The following is a 22,990-nucleotide window of genomic DNA, read 5'->3' as shown; positions in this document are numbered from 1 at the left end:
TTGTATATTTCGTCCAAGGCTTCATGCACTCCTTATGGTGGCTTCAAAGTCCTGAAATCATCACTTGTAACTTCGTTCTTGTTCCCCTTGCGCATGCCATAAACTCCATGCTTGTTCTTGCTCCAATGTTCATCCTTCTCCAAGCTAGGCCCTTCATTTGTAAGCAAAACAAATGTATCCAATTTAGGAAGCATCATATTCTCATGAACATTAGAATCATTACCAAGAAACGGAAGTACCTCGTAATTTAATTGGCGTGCGCGAGCTCTAGTAATTGGTCCAGTATATGTAACAGTAGGGGCTGTGGTTGTAACAATGGTATTGATGTCCTCATCAACCTCAAGCTACATTAAGTACCCTCCAAAGTTCAAGTGAAGTGCGCCACAAGTACCTTCCATGACTACACGTTGATCTGGTGGTTTCACACACCTTCAAGGAGCTTTGACATGACTTGGTCCAAGACGAAGAAAGTGATGCGGCAAGAATTTGTGCCTTCCACCTACACGGAACATCTTCAACGCCAATTAGAGAACACCATACAAGGATTCAAGTCCCTCGACGAGTACTTCAGGAACAAGAAGAAGGCCTTGAGACGAGCTGGTGTGGACGACCCCATTTGGATGAAGTTCTACTTCATGATGGGATTGAACAACGACATCTCCAAGACTATCTTCAACAACAACTACGAGTCCCTCGACGACCTATACATTGGTGCTCTCAAGGCGGAGCAAGAACTCAAGAAGGCCAAGTCTACTCGACCCCGAGCTCACTTTGCAACGACCACGCTACAAGACGGCGAGATTGATGTTGTGCCATCTTCGGCCTTCATCCACGATAAGAGTGATTATCTGCCATCTTCGGCCTTCATCCACGACAACGACTACGAGATGGTTGAGCATGGGATTTTCCCTTCGACCACGGCGACGTAAGATGAGTTGAGTGACTTTAGCCACCATATTGGGAGTGAGAGTGACTTCACCACTAGCCCCATATATGATGAGTTGCCACAATTCCCATGTGAGGAGAGCCACCACCACCACCACTTGAGTGATTTGAGTGACGCCACCATATGCGACATTGCGTGCACCTACCTTGAGGAAGTGAGTGAGCCACCGCGACATAGAGAGAGTGAGGTAGTTGATGAGGCATATGAGGCCATTTCACTTTCTAACAACTTAACCTCTATCTCTATTGTGTCTTCTCCTTTGGTGCTAGGTCCCATATATGATGATGCGCCGATCCTCGACGACTCCGTCCTTCCTTTGGACAAGACGATGGCCATGGTGGACTATGATGCACCCCCCACATAGGTCCATCACGATGAATATGACCACGATTTGGTCTTTGCCACCTCGCCTACACCACATGAGTGGCATGAGCAAGGTAACATAGGTGAGGGTGATGCTCTAGTCCCACTGTAGCGACCAGACCTCAAATGGTCTGTGCTGCTGTGCACCAGTGTCATCCCTGGATCAGTAATGCTGACACGCACAGTACGAATGGAGGATTTATAACAGAGTAGCAATCACACACTTATTACATCGAATATCTTCGAAGACATTAAGTATGATAAACATGGCTTAAGGCCATCTAAAACGATAACATCGGAAGACTTGGAAGATAAGTGAGTCCATCAACTCCAGCGGCATCACTGAGTATAAGACCACAACCTAAGGCACCTTACTCGTCGTCTGAAAAGTCTGCAACATGAAACGTTGCAGCCCGAAAACGGGTCAGCACATAGAATATGCTGGCAATGTAACACATAGAGAATAATGAACAATAGCAATACTATACTACATGCATATATGGCTGGTGGAAAGCTCTATGGTTACAGTTTTGCGAAAAGCCAATTTTATCCTACTTCAAAGGAATAAATTTTATTTAACTATCATGATGGTTGTGAAACATTGAGATGGTTGACAGCATCTCAATCCCAATTAAAAAGTCATCAATAACCCAACAAAATTAATTAGAAGTAACATAGTGATGAGATTCACATGATAATCCAAGTACTAGATACTCAAGTTGTCCATAACCGGGGACACGGCTAACCATGATTAGTTTGTACACTCTGCAGAGGTTTGTGCACTTTTCCCCACAAGACTTGATCTCCTCCGTTGGATTACTCGCACTACATGGTGTTTGAGTAACGGATGACCAAGACACAGTCTTTCAGAAGTGTTTGCACCTTACGTATGGGTAGACAGTTACACCTACTTTCCCCTACATCTGCTAGTCTACCACTGTAAGAGTTCACACAACTTAGTCAACTATGCTAGAGCCCATAATAGCTTGCGGCTGCACACGGAAGTTTCTAGCATGAATAATCTCATGATCCCTTTGAACCTAGGTGGCGGTCCAAAAGAAAAACAGGCAATCCTGGAATACCCAGGTACCTCAATCCACCCAGATGTGAGTTTAAGTTGCCACCTTAAGTAAACCATTAATTAACAATCTCACATCTGTCATGAATTTCACTCAAACCCAATCCACGTCTACGAGCATAGCATGGCAATAATAAAAGCAACGTAGAAGTAACTCCCAAGGGTTTGATAAGAAAACAGGTAATAGGTTCTACCTCAACTACTTCCCAATACCCACAATTTAATTAGATCCTAATCATGCAAGTGTTTGAGGAAAACAGATCTAATGCAATAAAAACTGGGTATGAACGGGATATGATCAAAGTGTTACTTGCCTTGCTGATGATCCGCAAAACCTAGCGATTCGAAGTAACAAGCGGCACACTCCGGGTACTCTATCGCAAACAAAGAAGCATACAATCAGTACTCATCTAATGCACAGGTAAAACTCGAATGAAAGATCCAACCAGAAAGTCCAACTTAAGAACTCCGGTTTGCAAAAAGAATCAACTCGAAAGAAGCAACGAAAGTCAAACAGCGAAAGAAAGAAACTTCGTTTACTAATCTAGATCTAGGTCAAATTTTACTGTAGCAAAAACTTGTTTGAGTAGGTTAAATGGAAAGAGAATTTCGAGACGAAACTCTAGGCGCTTGAATCGCCTGATTCCAATAAACGAGCGAGAAGTTAAACAGATTCGAAAATTCGATCAGAAATCGAATCTGAGAAAATAACGAGAAAACTCCGACGAAAAAGAAAAACGGACGAACGGTTAAAGAACGGATGTTCGTTAACAGAGAAAAACCGACGAACGCGTTTGTCGAAACGAACGGTTCGGTGAACGCTCGTAAAATAATAAAACCGAAAAAAAACCGATCTAGGGTGTTTTTTTTAACGAAGGGTTTTAAAAAAAAAACGAAAACCGGCAAAATCAACGGGCGGCGGCAGTACCTCGTCGGGCTCCGGCGGGGCGGCGAACTCGGGCGGCGGGGTGCGGGGCTCGGCGAGGGGCGGGCGAGGCGAGGGCGGCGGCTCCCGGCGGCGGCGGCGGGGCGTGTTGCGGGCGGCGGCGGGGCTCGGCGGTGAGGGCTCCGGCGGCGGCGGTGGTGAGAGAAAAGAGAGGGGGGTATTTAAGGAGGGGGGTCCGGTGCCTTGGGGAGGGGGCAAGGGCGGCGGGCGGCGTAGCCGGCCGGGACTCGGGCGGCGATCCCGTCTCCGGGGCGGAGACAACGGGGCGGCGGGGCTGGGCCGTCGGCTGGGCCTTTGGCCCAGTCGGCGCGCTGGCGGATTTTTTTTAAATAAGTTCCACGGAAAAATTACGTAGAAAAATAAATAAAAATCAGAAAACTATGAAATAAAATTTCCCCGTCTAGTTAGAAAATCTAGAATAGGTTGAACATTTTTTTAAATCAAAATAAATATTTTGAAAACATGCAATATTTTTAATGCAATAAAAATTGCATATAAAATCCAAATAAATTCCAAATAATGATTTTAACATTTTTCCTCCAGTATTTCAATTGTTTTGGAGAAGTCATATTTTCTCCTCTCGTTTATTTAAAATGAAATATTTTTCCGGAGAGAAAAATAATTTAAACCAAAATCCTCGTCTTATTATTTGATGAAAATCAAATTTGAAAATTCGAGAAAATCCCCAACTCTCTCCGAGGGTCCTTGAGTTGCTTAGGATTTATCGAGGATTTGTCAAAATGCAATAAAACATGATATGCAATGATGATCTATGTGTAACATTCCAAATTGGAAATTTGGGATGTTACAAACCTACCCCCCTTAAGATGAATCTCTCCCTCGAGATTCGGGTTGGCTAGAAAACAGATGAGAGTGGTCTTTCCGTAGATCTTCCTCTCGCTCCCAGGTGGCTTCATCCTCCGTGTGGTGACTCCACTGAACTTTGCAAAACTTGATAACCTTGCTGCGGGTAACTCGGCTGGCATACTCTAGAATCTTAACTGGTTTCTCCTCATAAGTCAAATCACTTTCCAACTGTATCGCTTCCAGTGGCACAGTATCTCTCAGCGGTATCTCAGCCATCTCTGCGTGGCACTTCTTCAACTGCGAAACGTGAAATACATCATGTACTCCAGACAATCCTTCGGGCAATTCCAGCTTGTAAGCAACTTCTCCCATACGTTCCACAACTCTGTATGGTCTGATAAAACGGGGCGCTAACTTTCCCTTAACTCCGAAGCGCTTCACTCCTCGAAGGGGTGATACTCGAAGATACACTCTGTCTCCGACTTCGTGAACGGTCTCCTTTCGTTTAGAATCAGCATAACTCTTCTGTCTGGACTGGGCTACCTTGAGCCTATCGCGAATCAACCTTACTTTCTGTTCAGACTCCTTAATCAAATCTGGTCCAAACAACTGACGGTCTCCAACTTCGTCCCATAACAACGGTGTTCTACACCTCCTTCCGTACAAGGCTTCGAAAGGGGCCATCTTCAAACTGGTTTGATAACTGTTGTTATAAGAAAACTCCGCATATGGCAAATTGTCATCCCAACTAGATCCATAATCTAGTGCACATGCTCTCAACATGTCCTCCAAAATCTGGTTGACTCTCTCGGTCTGTCCATCTGTCTGCGGGTGAAATGCTGTACTAAATTCCAGCCTGGTTCCCAACGTTTCATGTAACTGCTTCCAAAACTTCGAGGTAAATTGGGTTCCTCTGTCTGATACAATGGTCCTCGGAACTCCATGCAAACATACGATCCTGGTCATGTATATCTTTGCCAATTTAGCACTGGTGTAAGTGGTCTTCACTGGAATGAAATGAGCCACTTTCGTCAAACGGTCGACTACAACCCATATCGAGTCATAGCCTGAACGAGTCCTGGGTAATCCCGTGATAAAATCCATGCCTATTTTATCCCACTTCCATTCGGGTATCGGCAATGGCTGTAGCAATCCTGCTGGCTTCTGATGCTCCGCCTTCACTCTCTGACATACATCACAAACTGCTACATACTCTGCAATATCCTTCTTCATTCCGGTCCACCAGAAGGTATTCTTCAAATCCAAATACATCTTGGTATTCCCTGGGTGAATCGAGTACGGTGAATCATGAGCTTCCTGCAAAACCAACTTCCTGATCTTCGGATCATTTGGCACATATACGCGGTCCTCGAACCATAAGGTATCGTGCTCATCCTCACGAAATCCCTTGGCTTTTCCTTTGCTCATCTTCTCCTTTATCTCTTCAATCTCCTTGTCTGTCTTCTGAGCTTCTCTGATCCTTTCCATCAAGGTAGACTGAATCTCCAATGTCACTAAATAGCCTCTTGGGACTATCTCCAAACATAGCTCGCGTAGGTCCTCGGCTAACTCCTGAGGTAACTCTCCTGTCATGAGGGTGTTGACATGACTCTTGCGGCTCAACGCGTCTGCTACTACGTTAGCCTTTCCAGGGTGATAATGCAATCTCATATCATAATCCTTAATGAGCTCCAACCATCTCCTCTTTCTGAGATTTAACTCCTTCTGCGTGAAAATGTACTTCAAACTCTTGTGATCCGTGTACACCTCACAATGGTTTCCGATGAGAAAATGTCTCCATGTCTTCAATGCATGCACCACGGCTGCTAATTCCAAATCATGCGTAGCATGATTCTTCTCATGGGGTTTAAGTTGTCGTGAAGCATATGACACAACTCTTCCTTCCTGCATAAGCACTGCTCCAAGTCCTCGACGAGAAGCGTCGCAATAAACTTCATAATCCTTGCGTTGATTTGGCAGAATCAACACTGGTGATGTAACCAATCGTTTCTTCAACTCTTGGAAACTAGCTTCACATTCCTCAGTCCAATTGAATTTGGTGTCCTTCTTTAATAGCTCAGTCATGGGCTTAGCAATCCTTGAGAAATCCTCGATGAATCTCCGGTAGTATCCTGCAAGTCCAAGAAAACTCCGGATTGCTCCAACTGTCGTGGGTGATTCCCAACTTGTCACTGTGTCAACCTTGGCAGGGTCTACTGCTATTCCTTCTCCAGAAATAACATGTCCAAGGAATCCAACTTCCTTCAACCAAAACTCACATTTGCTGAACTTGGCATATAACTGGTGTTCTCTGAGCTTCTCAAGTACCAATCGCAGATGCTCCTCATGCTCTTCTTCATCCTTGGAAAAGATTAAAATATCATCAATGAACACCACGACGAACTTATCCAAAAACTCCATAAACACTTTGTTCATCAGGTTCATGAAATAGGCAGGTGCGTTAGTCAGTCCAAATGACATAACGGTATACTCATACAATCCATATCTGGTGGTAAATGCCGTCTTGGGTATATCCTGCTCTCAAATCTTTAACTGATGGTATCCCGATCGTAGATCGATCTTGGAAAATACCTTAGCTCCTTGTAGGCGGTCAAACAAATCATTGATCATCGGCAGTGGGTACTTGTTTTTGATGGTCACTTCATTCAATCCTCGGTAATCAACAACCATCCTCAGTGATCCATCCTTCTTCTCCACTAGAAGTACTGGTGATCCCCAAGGTGACGAACTTGGGCGAATATATCCTTTATCCAGTAACTCCTTGATCTGCTTCTTAATTTCCTCCAAATCCTTTGCGGGCATCCTGTACGGTCTCTTAGATATTGGCCCTGTGCCTGGCAAAAGTTCAATCAAGAACTCAATGTCTCTATCCGGTGGCATGCCTGGCAAATCTTCTCGAAATACATCCGGATAATCTTTCACCACTGGTACTTCCTCCTGTACAACTCCTGATAAGGAATTTACTTGAGTCCTCTTCGGCATATGTCGAGATACATACTTGATCCTTTTTCCTTCCGGGGTGGTAAGCAAAATCGCCTTGCTGGCACAATCGATGTTTCCTCCATACAACGATAGCCAATCCATTCCCAAAATCACATCCAAACATTGCGATTCCAAAACAATGAGGTCTGAGGGGAAAACATGCCTACCAATGGCCAATGGTATCTGAAAACATCCTTGGGTGGCCATATACTCTGCTCCTGGCGAGGTTACTAACATAGGGTTTCTGAGAACTTTGGTGGACATCTTAAACTTATTCACGAATCCCCTTGATATGTATGAATGCGATGCACCAGTATCGAAAAGAACGGTTGCGGTAAATGACTTAACCAAAAACTTACCTATTACTGCATCAGGCTGAGCTTCAACCTCCTCCATGCTCACGTGGTTCACGTGCCCTTTGTTGAACGGGTTCGGCTTCTTCCCAGAGCTTCCATTGCCATTTCCATTTTGGGCTTCAGGACATTCATTGGCATAATGTCCATTCTTCTGGCACTTAAAGCAAGTGACTTGGCTCAGGTCCCTCTTGGCTGGGGTAGATGGGTTGGTGCGGTTCTGTCCGTTGCTTCCTCCATTCCCATTACCATTCTTGGAGCCATTATGGTTGTGCGAACTACCTCCTCCATGGGTATGCTGAAACTGTCCTCCCAGCTTCGGGGTAAAACGGGGCTTCTACTGAGCTCCTGAATTATACTTCCCTTGTCCATACTTCCTCTTACGATTTTCAATCTGCTGTTGCTTCCCTTCAATCATGAGAGCTCTATCTACCAACTCCTGGTAGTTGTTGAAGGTTGCTACCATCAACTGCATACTCAGTTCATCATTCAGTCCTTCCAAAGACTTCTCCTGCTTGGCAGCATCTGTAGCAACGTCATCTGGTGCATAACGTGCTAACTTACTGAATTCCTCCACATACTGGCCTACGGTGCGTCCTCCTTGGCGTAGGTTACGAAACTCACGCTTCTTCATAGCCATAGCTCCTGCTGAAACATGAGCTGTACGGAAAGCTTGCTGAAACTGGTCCCATGTGACAGTGTCAATAGGGTGCGTGGCTGTATAATTCTCCCACCATGATGCTGCGGGTCCATCAAGCTGATGTGCGGCAAAACACACTCTTTCCGCATCTGTGCATCCTGCAGTGGTCAACTCCCTTCCAACTTTGCGGAGCCAATCATCTGCAACGATCGGCTCGGTGCTACTGGAAAACACCGGCGGGTTTAGCCTCAGGAAACGGGCTAAGTGATCAACAGGTGGTGGTGGCGGTGGGTTGTTGTTGTTGTTTTTGCCTTGGTTCTGAACTAACACTTGCATCAGGGCATTCTGTTGCTGAATCAACTGGGTGATCTCTGGCGGGAAAACAAATCCGGTGTCGCGTCTCGGAGGCATCTGATAGGTTTAGAAAAGATGAGAGTTAAGAATAGAATGAGGTCTAGAGAGAAAACACTACCCATATGCTCATGAGACAAATTCAATCAATATCACTCAATCAATTCAAACAAGGCAAAACAATCGATCTAACTAGCGTTACAAAGTGCTTGAACTATACTATTAAATGGGGGAAAACTACTACTGATATGGTGGTCTACTAAAAATTCCGATCCGTTGAAGACTCCATGATGTCTGCTCCAGCTTCATCAATCCATTCGTCTTCACTTGGTTCCGAGTCGGTGTCGTCGATGATGATATAGTTATCCGGACAAGTGCATTCGTCGACTTCTGCTTTTGGCACTGGATTTCCCATGAATACTCCAATCTTCTTCTCCAGGTCGTCATTCTTCCCTACTAGTGCGTTGATTTCCTCCAAATAATCTTCGCGGGTAGCCTTGAGTTCTTCTTGGAGCTCTTTGATCTTCGTTAATGCCTTCTTCAGTTCTTCCTTGTCTGTGCACATCTGATTCTCCTGGCATCGAATATGTTGGTTTTGCTCCTGGATGAAAGCTGCAATTGATCCATCCTTCTTGGTTCTGATCATCTCCCATTGCGCGTCTCGGCATCCACAAATTTGGTAAATTGTATCCTTAAGCTCCTGGTGGTAGACTTCTCCAATGCGTCCCATGGCGATGTGTGCGGCCATGCTCTTCCCTAAACTCCAAGTTGGTGCTTCGAAAACCAATCTCATGGGTTCCATAATTGGCACAAACGTCCTTCCTGGAATGATAACTTGAATCTTCCAGCTCTCCCCTTCAGGTAATGTGGCGTTGTAGGTTCCGGTGATGCTTGGTATTCCTATGTTCAAGTACTTGGTGACTTCCTTCAAATGTCGACCAAACGGCGTGTCTTCATCTGGTTGCATGAACTTGCTCCTTGCATTCGCCATTCCTAAAAGAGTAGAAAGTGGAGAGGGGTCAGAAATGAGAAGAGAGAAGCTTTCTAGGGCTTAAGCTTAGTGGTCGTGTCCTACAGTCAACGTGTGCTCTGATACCAACTTTGTAGCGACCAGACCTCAAATGGTCTGTGCTGCTGTGCACCAGTGTCATCCCTGGATCAGTAATGCTGACACGCACAGTACAAATGGAGGATTTATAACAGAGTAGCAATCACACACTTATTACATCGAATATCTCCGAAGAGATTAAGTATGATAAACATGGCTTAAGGCCATCTAAAACGATAACAGCGGAAGACTTGGAAGATAAGTGAGTCCATCAACTCCAGCGGCATCACTGAGTATAAGACCACGACCTAAGGCACCTTACTCGTCGTCTGAAAAGTCTGCAACATGAAACGTTGCAGCCCAAAAACGGGTCAGCACATAGAATATGCTGGCAATGTAACACATAGAGAATAATGAACAATAGCAATACTATACTACATGCATATATGGCTGGTGGAAAGCTCTATGGTTACAGTTTTGCGAAAAGCCAATTTTATCCTACTTCAAAGGAATAAATTTTATTTAACTATCATGGTGGTTGTGAAACATTGAGATTGTTGACAGCATCTCAATCCCAATTAAAAAGTCATCAATAACCCAACAAAATTAATTAGAAGTAACATAGTGATGAGATTCACATGATAATCCAAGTACTAGATACTCAAGTTGTCCATAACCGGGGACACGGCTAACCATGATTAGTTTGTACACTCTGCAGAGGTTTGTGCACTTTTCCCCACAAGACTTGATCTCCTCCGTTGGATTACTCGCACTACATGGTGTTTGAGTAACGGATGACCAAGACACAGTCTTTCAGAAGTGTTTGCACCTTACGTATGGGTAGACAGTTACACCTACTTTCCCCTACATCTGCTAGTCTACCACTGTAAGAGTTCACACAACTTAGTCAACTATGCCAGAGCCCATAATAGCTTGCGGCTGCACACGGAAGTTTCTAGCATGAATAATCTCATGATCCCTTTGAACCTGGGTGGCGGTCCAAAAGAAAAACAGGCAATCCTGGAATACCCAGGTACCTCAATCCACCCAGATGTGAGTTTAAGTTGCCACCTTAAGTAGACCATTAATTAACAATCTCACATCTGTCATGAATTTCACTCAAACCCAATCCACGTCTACGAGCATAGCATGGCAATAATAAAAGCAACGTAGAAGTAACTCCCAAGGGTTTGATAAGAAAACAGGTAATAGGTTCTACCTCAACTACTTCCCAATACCCACAATTTAATTAGATCCTAATCATGCAAGTGTTTGAGGAAAACATATCTAATGCAATAAAAACTGGGTATGAACGGGATATGATCAAAGTGTTACTTGCCTTGCTGATGATCCGCAAAACCTAGTGATTCGAAGTAACAAGCGGCACACTCCGGGTACTCTATCGCAAACAAACAAGCATACAATCAGTACTCATCTAATGCACAGGTAAAACTCGAATGAAAGATCCAACCAGAAAGTCCAACTTAAGAACTCCGGTTTGCAAAAAGAATCAACTCGAAAGAAGCAACGAAAGTCAAACAGCGAAACAAAGAAACTTCGTTTACTAATCTGGATCTAGGTCAAATTTTACTGTAGCAAAAACTTGTTTGAGTAGGTTAAATGGAAAGAGAATTTCGAGACGAAACTCTAGGCGCTTGAATCGCCTGATTCCGATAAACGAGCGAGAAGTTAAACAGATTCGAAAATTCGATCAGAAATCGAATCTGAGAAAATAACGAGAAAACTCCGACGAAAAAGAAAAACGGACGAACGGTTAAAGAACGGACGTTCGTTAACAGAGAAAAACCGACGAACGCGTTTGTCGAAACGAACGGTTCGGTGAATGCTCATAAAATAATAAAACCGAAAAAAAACCGATCTAGGGTTTTTTTTAACGAAGGGTTTTAAAAAAAACGAAAACCGGCAAAATCAACGGGCGGCGGCAGTACCTCGTCGGGCTCCGGCGGGGCGGCGAACTCGGGCGGCGGGGTGCGGGGCTCGGCGAGGGGCGGGCGAGGCGAGGGCGGCGGCTCCCGGCGGCGGCGGCGGGGCGTGTTGCGGGCGGCGGCGGGGCCCGGCGGTGAGGGCTCCGGCGGCGGCGGTGGTGAGAGAAAAGAGAGGGGGGGTATTTAAGGAGGGGGGTCCGGTGCCTTGGGGAGGGGGCAAGGGCGGCGGGCGGCGTAGCCGGCCGGGACTCGGGCGGCGATCCCGTCTCCGGGGCGGAAACAACGGGGCGGCGGGGCTGGGCCGTCGGCTGGGCCTTTGGCCCAGTCGGCGCGCGGGCGGATTTTTTTTAAATAAGTTCCGCGGAAAAATTACGTAGAAAAATAAATAAAAATCAGAAAACTATGAAATAAAATTTCCCCGTCTAGTTAGAAAACCTAGAATAGGGTGAACATTTTTTTAAATCAAAATAAATATTTTCAAAACATGCAATATTTTTAATGCAATAAAAATTGCATATAAAATCCAAATAAATTCCAAATAATGATTTTAACATTTTTCCTCCAGTATTTCAATTGTTTTGGAGAAGTCATATTTTCTCCTCTCGTTTATTTAAAATGAAATATTTTTCCGGAGAGAAAAATAATTTAAACCAAAATCCTCGTCTTATTATTTGATGAAAATCAAATTTGAAAATTCGAGAAAATCCCCAACTCTCTCCGAGGGTCCTTGAGTTGCTTAGGATTTATCGAGGATTTGTCAAAATGCAATAAAACATGATATGCAATGATGATCTATGTGTAACATTCCAAATTGGAAATTTGGGATGTTACACCCACTAGTGGACGTTCTTGACATTGATTGCTTGCATGATGTTGATCCACCTATTACCATGCTTCATGCTAGTATGATTTCCCCATGCGATGATTTACCCATTTATGATGAGTTTGATGATTGTCATGTGGAATCTATTAGTTGTGATGCCATGTTACATGGGATTTCTTGTGATAATTCTCTTGGTCACATCATGTTTGACAATCCGCTTGACTTGTCATATGCCCATGAGATCGACCATATGTCACATTTGCAATCTCATCGTAGTGACTATGCATATGCAATTAAAATAAACCCAATTTGCACTTATGGCATAGATGACAAGCCCATGGTTGTTGGCATTTGTTTTTCTTGTGATGATATTGATATGCTCCCTTTGCATCATTTATCTCATATGCCATGCCATGACTACCTAGCTTCGGATATGCATTGTTTTGGATGTTGTCCATTTTCTCCATATGATATTTCCGCTATTGATCATGATGAGACCCCCATAGTTTACTCATACGTTTTAGGAGATTTTGATCCATCCCATTCATTGCATGATCCCAATACTTGTGTTCACAATATGCTCCCCATGAATAAAAATGCTATTGTTGTGCCACACACTTGGTATACTTGTATGCTCAATTTGCGTACCCATCGTGTTATACATAACAACTATTCTTTCATGATGGATGACATGTTCTTATACCATGCATCAAATTTCTTTGAGCGATGCTTATCTTGTGCTAACTCTCATGTGCACATACACATCATGATGGATGATGTGTACATTTACCACGCGCACAATTTCTTTGGTTTGTGTCTCTTTTGTGTAGGTACCCATGAATACTTGTCAACCTCACAATCCCATGAGTTGACAAAACAAGCTCTAGAGAGCAACGATCATTTGGGATCCCATGGATTGTCTTTCCCACCACTCCTTTCGCGCAAAGACTTCGCGCATTTTTTACATGGCCCTCACTTGGCTATGGGTTATTCTACATTACATATTCTATGCCCATCTTGCCATGTTCACTTTGCATGATATACTCATCCCTATACCTTTGCCATGCATTTGTGACCCATGCTTTGCATTGCACATGATGATTGATTCTAGTGCTTGTATGTGTATTTGCAAGCTTGGTGGAGATATCACTTGTTATTACCATGTTTGCTTTGTGCCCCATGCCTATGATGAGACTATGATCTTGCTTTGTGTTCGTGCTTGCGATATGTCATGTGCATTGCCTATGCCTATTATTTGCTCACATGACATGATTGCCATGATTTGCTCTAGTATGTTGCATCTTCACACTACTAGCTTGCACGACTTGATTAGTATGATTGCTTGCCATGTTGCATCACCAATGACTCATACTTGCTCCTTTCATGCGTTTGATGACAACCACTACCATGCTTTGCACATGATTGTTATTGCTTCTTGTCATATATCTCCATATGTTGCCTCTCTCATGCTAGATGATTTTACATGTATTGAGTGCAACAATGCCCTTAGTCTTGATAATGAGTTTGCCCCCATAGCATTCTCACATATATTTGGAGATTTTGACATATTCCTTGTGAAGCATGCTTGTCTTACCTCTTTGCACCATATACCTAGTGCCATGAATTTTGCCATTATTGCATCATATTATTCATGCACTTGTGCTTCTAATGGTTGTGTGCAAGAGAAGAGAACCATCATGATGGATGATGTGTTTATCTACCATGCGCATACGTTCTTTGTCTTGTTGTGTGCATGTGTAGGAAACTTGGACTTTGTGTCAACTTCCACTTCACGTGAGTTGACCATTCGAGCTCTTGAGAGCGAGCCACCTTCTACCACGACGTTTCTACATCATACTTGCTTTTGCTTCGGCATTGTGAAGGACGCACAAGGACATGCTTTCAAGGTGATATCCTTCTCTTTTGAGAACCCCCAAACCATGAGCATGTATATTCTGGATCATACTTCATGTGTTGCTTGCACCATGACACTTAGCACACATGCTAGCGATCTTGCTTCGACTTATCATTGCCACATTGCTATGCCTCATGGCATATATGCCTTGTGTGTTGCATCCAATTCTTGGATTAGTTGCTCCTATGATATGTTTGGTCGCAACAATGTCACTTCTTCACATACGCCATGTCCCATTGCTTGTCACATGATTGACTTGTTTGCCTCACACATGTTGAACAATTGCTCTTTCCATTGTGTTGAGTGCCACGATATCTTCACTACACCCTATGCATGTTATGCTTGCATTGTCTTGCACTTGCCCCATGTGTTTAGACATCTCATTTTATTTGGTGTTGTGAATGATTCCTATGCATACCATAGACCGTTTGTTGAGCACTTTGTGCATTATTGCTATGACCTTGAGGTAGATGCTTGTCCACTTGTCACACATATTTGCATCTGTACCTCCCATTTGCATGCTTGTTTCTGTGATGTCCTTGATTGTGCTCAATTTATATGCTTAAATGCCATGCCACACTTCTTTGTCAAACCATATGCTATGCTTGATGACAACACTTGTTGGGTGAATCACCTCTCGAATGCTTGGTTTTTCTCTAATGCCAACCACATTTGTTTTTCCAAGTGCTTGTTATCTTTGCTCCTTTTGCAGGAATTACAAGACGGTGCAACATTGGAGAGTGCCCATTTGGAACTACAAGATGATGAATGCTTCATGATCGTCCACTTCTACACGGCAACATCATCTCTTTCCCATGGTGATTTGGATTTCGATCCGAGGTCGGATCTTTCCCATGGGGGAAGGGATGATGTGGAGCATCCTATGGACATCACCATGTCAAGAGTCCAATTGGCAAGTGACACGTGCCACATCTACTTCATACATACAAAGGTGAATCATCTCCTTTACACGTGTCCACTTGTACCTCTCGAGGATGGTATACTACTTGACCCCTCTCTCGTGTGCATACATAGGTGTGAGGGGAGCTGCACATTCATCGAGGAGGAGTCCAAGAAGAAGAGAACATCTACACCATCCAAGAGGGAGGCCTGGAAGCAGAGAAGGAAGCGCCAAGAAGAAGGCAGTAGCTCCCAGGCGGCCCCGTGCGCACAGGCGTGTACTGTGCCCACAGGACCCCCGTGCCCACGGGCCTCACGAACCCCGTACGCACGGGCTCATGCGCCAGGTCTCTGGATGCCCCGTGTGCACGGGATCCACTTACCCCGTGCACACGGGGCCCCCTGTGCGTGGCTGATTGGGCTTGGCCCTTGTATCCCCATATCTTCCCTACTTACCCCTTCATCCCTTGGACCAATATATACTCCCCTTCCTCCTCCATTTAGACTTAGCTAAGAATAGATCTAAACATTAGAGCTTAGCTCATGTATCTCCCCTTGTGGGATTCCTCTTGAGAGAGAAGACTCCATTGGAGTACAAGACCTCCATTGGAGAAGGTCCCTAGTGGATAAAGCCCCCCATCTAGGGAAGGATCTATCTAGATCATGAAGCCCTCATCTCCTTCATAGGATTTGGGATGAACTCTACCATGTATCTTGTTTCCCTTTGATTGTTCATGTACCTTGTAGATCTTGTGTGTTTGTTGGTCTAGCGGGTGTGTGATTGGACTTGTTCTTGAGTGTTCCTCTTGTTTTCTCCCTTGTGTTCATCTTGTTCTTGGGGATTCCCCTTCCAATTTGTGAAATATCTCTCCATAGGGTTCCACCCTACAACAGGTTTGCTTATCCACTTGGTTACTTCTCCATTGGAGTTCACGACCTCTTCGGAGAAGATCCCCCAAGCGGATTCAAGACCCCTCACGGGAAGACCCCCTAAAGGCCTCCTCAGGGAGATGAACTAGTTACCTCTTGTATTGTCCTATCTTGACTTTGGATCATCTATCTCTTTGTGTTTCGATCTTTGTGTTTCGAGGATCTAGCGCATGTGTAATCGAATCTTGTTGGTTTGAGTGAATCCTCTCGTGTTTCCCTTACGTGTTCTTCGTGTTCTTCGCAGGTTCCCCTCCATTTCGTGAAATATCGGGCATCTAGGGTTCTACCCTACATCATCTTGGTATCATGAGCCACTTTGATCACGAATTTGGAGCCCCTACCACCGTTTTCTAGCCTTATTTTTGCTTGATTTTGTCCCAATTTTGAAAATTCCCCACCAAAAGTAGCCCCAATTGTTTTTGTGATTTGTTGGTGTGATGAAGTTTTGTTGGATTTGATCCATGGATTTGCTTTGCGATGAGTGGATCTAGCTTTCCCCCATCATCTCCACGATTTCCATCCACAAAATCGCTCGAATTTTACCAATTTTGCCACCTCCATCTCGAAAACCCGAGTTCATCCCATGCCCGAAATTGCCCACGCACCGGACGTCCGACGACTATCGGTCGTCCGACCACCATCGGACGTCCGACATTCCCAGACGAAACTGAAAACTTTTAGTTCAGCCACCACCACCTTTCCACCTCCACTTCTGCATACGCACTTGTTTACCACCATCGCTTGCCGCAACCACCATTGCTTACTCGCTACGCAGTCCGACAATTTTAACACATTTGGTTTTGAGAAGTTGCGTTGTGGTTCTTCGTTTCCTAGGGTTTTTCGGCTAACTTGGAACGGTTCGACATCGACATCACCGCCGCTCATCTTCGCCACGGACTCGTCACCAACAACGACCACTCCACCGTCATCCGTGGTTTGCACACTTTTCCCCACAATACTCGATCTCCTCTGTTGGATTTCTCGCACTACATGGTGTTTGAGAAACTGATGACCGAGACACATTATTTCAGAAACATTAACTCTTTACTCTGGGTGGACAGTTACACCTACTTTCCCCTACATCTGCAAGCTCACCACTGAAAGAGGTCATGCAACATACTCAACTATGCTAGAGCCCATAATAGTTTGTGCCTGCACACGGAAGTTTCTAGCATGAATAATCTTATGATCCCTTTGAGCCTGGGTGGCGAACCAAAGGACAACACTGGTATATCCCCAGGTGCCCGCAACCAATCCACCCTGATGTGTATTTAAGTAGCCACCTTAAGTTAACCATTAATTAACAATCTCACATCTGTCATGGATCACTCAAACCAAACCACGTCTATGAGCATAGCATAGCAGTATAAGCATAACATAGAAGTAATGATAGAGGCAAAGGTGTCCCGATGTTTCGATGAGATGTTGGCTATCGTTTTCTATGGGAGTCGACCTTGACGATCCGACTACGAACATGCGAGACGTCGCGCCTTAGCAATCGCTAAACCAACTTCCGAGGGTTATTGACCACGCCGGAGCACGACCAACCTGACCACAGGGGTCTGTTTCCTGCAGGCAAACGAAGAACAAGCAAGAAACTAAGATTGCAATCTAGATATTGTGAATATAAGAGGAAAGCTTTATTGATCAAAGGTGGGGTTCTGTGACGCCTTTGTCTGGTCGTTGAACACAAACGAAGTACGCGAAGTTGCAGCTATGGCGAACTTTAATCTAAACAAAACCCAAAGTCTAAACGATGCCCTAGGGGCGCTGTATATATGGAGGAAGAGGGGGGGGATTTCGTGGCCCTTGGAGGAGGGGTCCGAAACCCACCCTAACTCTTGTTTCCCCACACATACAGACTCTAAAAATAGCCTATATTAAAGTATTTCGAAATTACATGGGCCTGGCCCAAAAATAAGGTGACGCAGCACCTAGAATAGCCTTTGGACGAAAATTATGAAGTGGCATCTTGTATATTTCGTCCAAGGCTTCATGCACTCATTATGGTGGCTTCAAGGTGCTGAAATCATCACTTGAAACTCTGTTATTGTCTCCCTTGCGCATGCCATCAACTCCATTCTTGTTCTTGCTCCAATGTTCATCCTTCTCCAAGCTAGGCCCTTCATTTGTAAGCAAAAACAAATGTATCCAATTTAGGCAGCATCATATTCTCATGAACATTAGAATCATTACCAAGAAACGAAAGTACCTGGTAATTTAATTGGCGTGCGCGAGCTCTCGTAATCGGTCCAGTATGTATAGTAGCAGGGGTTGTGGGTGTAACAATGGTATTGATGTCCTCATCATCCTCCCCTTCTTGAAATGAAGTCGTCCTCGACGGAAGCTCATCTTCCTCACCCAAATAAGGCTTCAAATCTGCAATGTTAAAAGTGGGACTAACCCCAAAATCTGCAGGCAGCTCAAGTGTATATGCATTATCATTTATTTTCTCTAACACCTTAAAAGGACCATCAGCACGTGGCATTAGCTTTGATTTGTGCAAATTAGGAAACCTATCCTTACGCAAATGTAACCAAACAAGATCTCCAGGTGCAAATCTCCAGGTGCAAAGACAACATGTTTTCTACCCTTATCTCCAGCAAGTTTATATTTAGCATTCATACGCTCAATGTTTTCCTTAGTTAACTCATGCATTTTTTAAAATCAATTCAGCACGTTGTTTAGCATCAAAATTAACCTTCTCCGAAGATGCAAGAGGCAACAAATCAATGGGTGCACGAGGTAGGAAACCATACACAATTTCGAAAGGGCACATCTTAGTAGTAGAATGCAACGAACGATTATAAGCAAATTCAATATGAGGCAAGCATTCTTCCCACATTTTCTTATTATTCTTCAAAACAGCCCTAAGCATAGTAGACAACGTTCTATTGACTACTTCAGTTTGACCATCAGTTTGGGGGTGACAAGTAGTACTAAAAAGCAGTTTAGTCCCCAACTTAGCCCATAAATATCTCCAAAAGTGGCTAAGAAATTTAGTATCACAATCTGAAACAATAGTATTTGGCACACCATGCAAGCGAATAATTTCACGAAAGAACAAATCAGTAACATTAACAGCATCATCGCTTTTATGACATGGTATAAAGTGTGCCATTTTTGAGAACCTATCCACGACAACAAATATGCTATCCCTCCCCTTCGTTGTTCGAGGTAAACCTAAAACAAAGTCCATAGATATATCCTCCCAAGGAACACTAGGTATAGGCAAAGGCATATATAAACCATGAGGATTGAGTCGTGACTTAGCTTTTTGACATGAAGTGCAGCGAGCAACAAAACGCTCAACATCCCGTCTCATCTTTGGCCAAGAGAAATGTGTAGCAAGTATATCCTCCGTCTTCTTCACACCAAAGTGTCCCATTAGTCCTCCTCCATGCGCCTCCAGCAACAACAAAAGATGAACGGAGCTAGCTGGAATGCATAGCTTGTTAGCACGAAACACAAATCCATCGTTAACGACGAACTTGTTCCATGTTCTACCTTCTTTACAATTCTGCAATACATCTTTAAATTCAGCATCATGCACATATTGATCTTTGATGGTCTTCAAACCAAATATTTTAAAGTCAAGTTGTGAAAGCATAGTATAACGACGAGACAATGCATCAGCAATAACATTTCTTTACCCTTCTTGTGTTTAATGACATAAGGGAAAGTCTCAATGAATTCAACCCATTTAGCATGTCTATGGTTCAGTTTTGCTTGACTTTTAATGTGTTTCAAAGATTCATGATCAGAATGTATAACAAATTCTTTGAGCCATAAATAGTGTTGCCATGTTTCTAAGGCCCGAACAAGAGGATATAATTCTTTATCATAAGTAGAATAGTTCAGACTAGGCCCACTCAATTTTTCAGAAAAGTATGCAACAGGTTTGCCATCTTGTAATAACACACCTCCTAATCTAATTCCACTGGCATCACATTCAAGCTCAAAAGTCTTATCAAAATCAGGAAGTTGGAGTAAAGGAGCATGTGTCAACTTATCTTTCAATATCGTGAAGGCTTCTTCCTGTGCGGTACCCCAAACAAAAGGCACATCCTGCTTTGTAAGCTCATTGAGAGGTGCAGCAATGGTGCTAAAATCTCTCACAAAACGCCTATAGAAACCAAGAAAACTCCTCATGTGTGACCGTTTTGGGCTGCGGCCAACTCTCAATAGCTTCAATCTTGGCTTTATCAACTTCAATTCCCCGTGGAGTAACAACATACGCAAGAAAAGATACTCAGTCGGTGCAAAAGGTGCACTTCCCAAGGTTCCCAAACAAACGTGCATCACGTAGAGCAATAACAATAGCACGTAAATGTTCCAAATGTTCTTCCAAAGATTTGCTATAAATCAGTATATCATCAAAATAGACTACCACAAATCGTCCAATGAAAGCACGTAAAACTTCGTTCACTAGTCTCATGAAAGTACTAGGTGCATTAGTTAACCGAAAAGGCATGACTAACCACTCATATAAACCAAACTTAGTTTTAAATGCTTTTTTCCATTCATCTCCCAATTTCATACGAATTTGATGGTATCCACTACGCAAATCAACTTTGGAGAATATTGTAGAGCCACTCAATTCATCAAGCATATCATCTAGCCTAGGAATAGGATGACGATAACGAATAGTAATATTATTAATGCCTCTACAAGCAACACACATACGCGACGTACCATCCTTTTTAGGCACTAGTATAATAGGAACAACACAAGCACTAAGAGATTCGTGTATATAACCTTTGTCGAGCAGCTCCCGTACTTGACGCCTAATCTCCTTCGTCTCCTCTGGATTGGTACGGTATGGTGCACGGTTGGGTAGCGATGCACCGGGAATTAAGTCAGTTTGATGCTCAATCCCTTGAATAGGTGGTAATCCCGGTGGCACGTCTTGTGGGAAGACGTCAGCGAACTCCTGCAAAATGTTAGTGATAGCAGGGGGCAAAGAGGAAGGCACGTCCTCGAATGAAAATAATGCCTCTTTGCACACAAAAGCGTAGCAAACAAATTTGCTAAAATCTAGCTCGTCAATATCAGATTTGGTGGCAAGTAAACATGCACTTTTCAATTTAATTTCAGAAGCAACACCAGATGGTTTATTATTAGGCTTCATTGTTGCTCAAATTCTTTTGCCACAATCTGATTTTCACTCTTATTTTTCTCCTATTTTGCTTTATTAGCTCTATTAATATCATCTTTCAAAATGGAATCAGGAGTCATAGGAAGCAAAGTAATATTTTTATCCTTATGAACAAGAGTATACTGATTGTTTCTACCATGGTGTACAATTTTTTTAGCAAATTGCCATGGTCTACCAATTAATAAGGAACATGCTTGCATAGGTACCACATCACAATCAACATAATCAGCCTATGTAGAGATACTAAAATGCACACGAACAGTACGTGTTACCTTAACCTTGCCGCTGTTGTTGAACCATTGGATGTAGTAAGGATGTGGATGGGGTCTTGTGGTGAGAGATAGCTTCTCCACCATCTCCATGCTAGCCAAGTTGTTGCAGCTCCGTCCATGTATGATGACGCGAATAGAACGTTCCTTCACAACTCCCTTTGTATGGAACAAATTATGCCTCTGATTTTTCTCAGCTTGTGTAACCTGCACACTCAAAACACGTTCAGCAACTAAACATTCATACCTGTCAGCATCTTCAGCAGCCATGTATTGCGTCTCATGATCAGAATCATCTCCACCGTGTTCTTCATGTGTAATAAGATCCAAAGTCTCCTCATCATAGTCACTAGCGGACTCATACCCACCATCCTTAGTTGCAATCGTCACACGCTGAGATTTGCATTCTCTCGCAAAATGTCCTCTTCCCTTACAACGGCGACAAATAATATCACTTGTGTGCCCTGTTGACGCCATGGAAGAAGAAGAGCTCTGCGCAGGCCCGGCAGGTGTGCTCTTGGCAGAGAGTGGTGGTTGTGCCTGCTTTCTTCTATCACGGCTGGAGGTGGCACCTGATGGAGGTGATGGTGCAGTGGAAGTAGAGGATGCACGTGGTGTCCATGATGAAGGTCGACCTGCAGAAAAGTTAGTTCGCGCCAATGCCTGTCGATCATGCACTTCACGTTTAGCTTTACAAGCAAGATGGAATAAACGAGTGATATTATTATACTCCTTATACTCTAGAATGGTTTGAATCTCTCTATTTAATCCACCCATAAAACGTGCAAGCATAGCTTCATTCTCCTCAACAATACCACATCTAATCATGCCAGTTTGTAATTCCTGATACTATTCTTCTACATAATTTTGTCCTTGTCTTAAATGCTGCAATTTTTTAATTAACTCACGTTGATAATATGGTTGAACCCAACGAGTACGCATAGCAGTTTTCAAAGTAGCTGAAGTAGCTGGAACAGGATATAATCTACAATGTTCAGACCACCAAACACATGCAAAGCTAATGAAAGCACAAACAGCAGCAGGAACACGTCTCTCCTCAGGATATGGTAAACATGTAAATCGTTGTGATCATGATCCCAAGTAAGATATATATCAGGAACATATCTACCCTCAAATGGTGGAATATTCAATTTTAGTTTAGGGAGATGGTCATGATCTCGTACCTGAGGGGGAGCCCTAACATTGCCATTATTTGCATGTGGACGACGTGGTGGTTGTGGTGCTGGTGGTTGCACGTAGTTCTGATTTTGATCAACCTCATCCGCATAATCTCCCGCATAATCATCCTCCGCATCAGCAGCAGGAGCCAGAGAAGTATCAACAGCAGCACCAACAGTTTGGCTAGGCTGAAGAAGGACACGGCTCGCTCGGCGGAGGGCTGTTTCGCGACGTGGAGGTAGTTGTTGTTGTTGTTGTTGTTGTTGTTGCAGAGGTGCGGCAGGTGCAGCCGGTGGTGGAAGATGCGCAAGCAGTTCATTAAATATGTTATCGAG

This window comes from Aegilops tauschii, chromosome 6 (assembly GCF_002575655.3).
Source record: "Aegilops tauschii subsp. strangulata cultivar AL8/78 chromosome 6, Aet v6.0, whole genome shotgun sequence".
Classification (NCBI taxonomy): Eukaryota; Viridiplantae; Streptophyta; class Magnoliopsida; order Poales; family Poaceae; genus Aegilops; species Aegilops tauschii.
Note: the sequence above shows the minus strand (reverse complement) of the source record.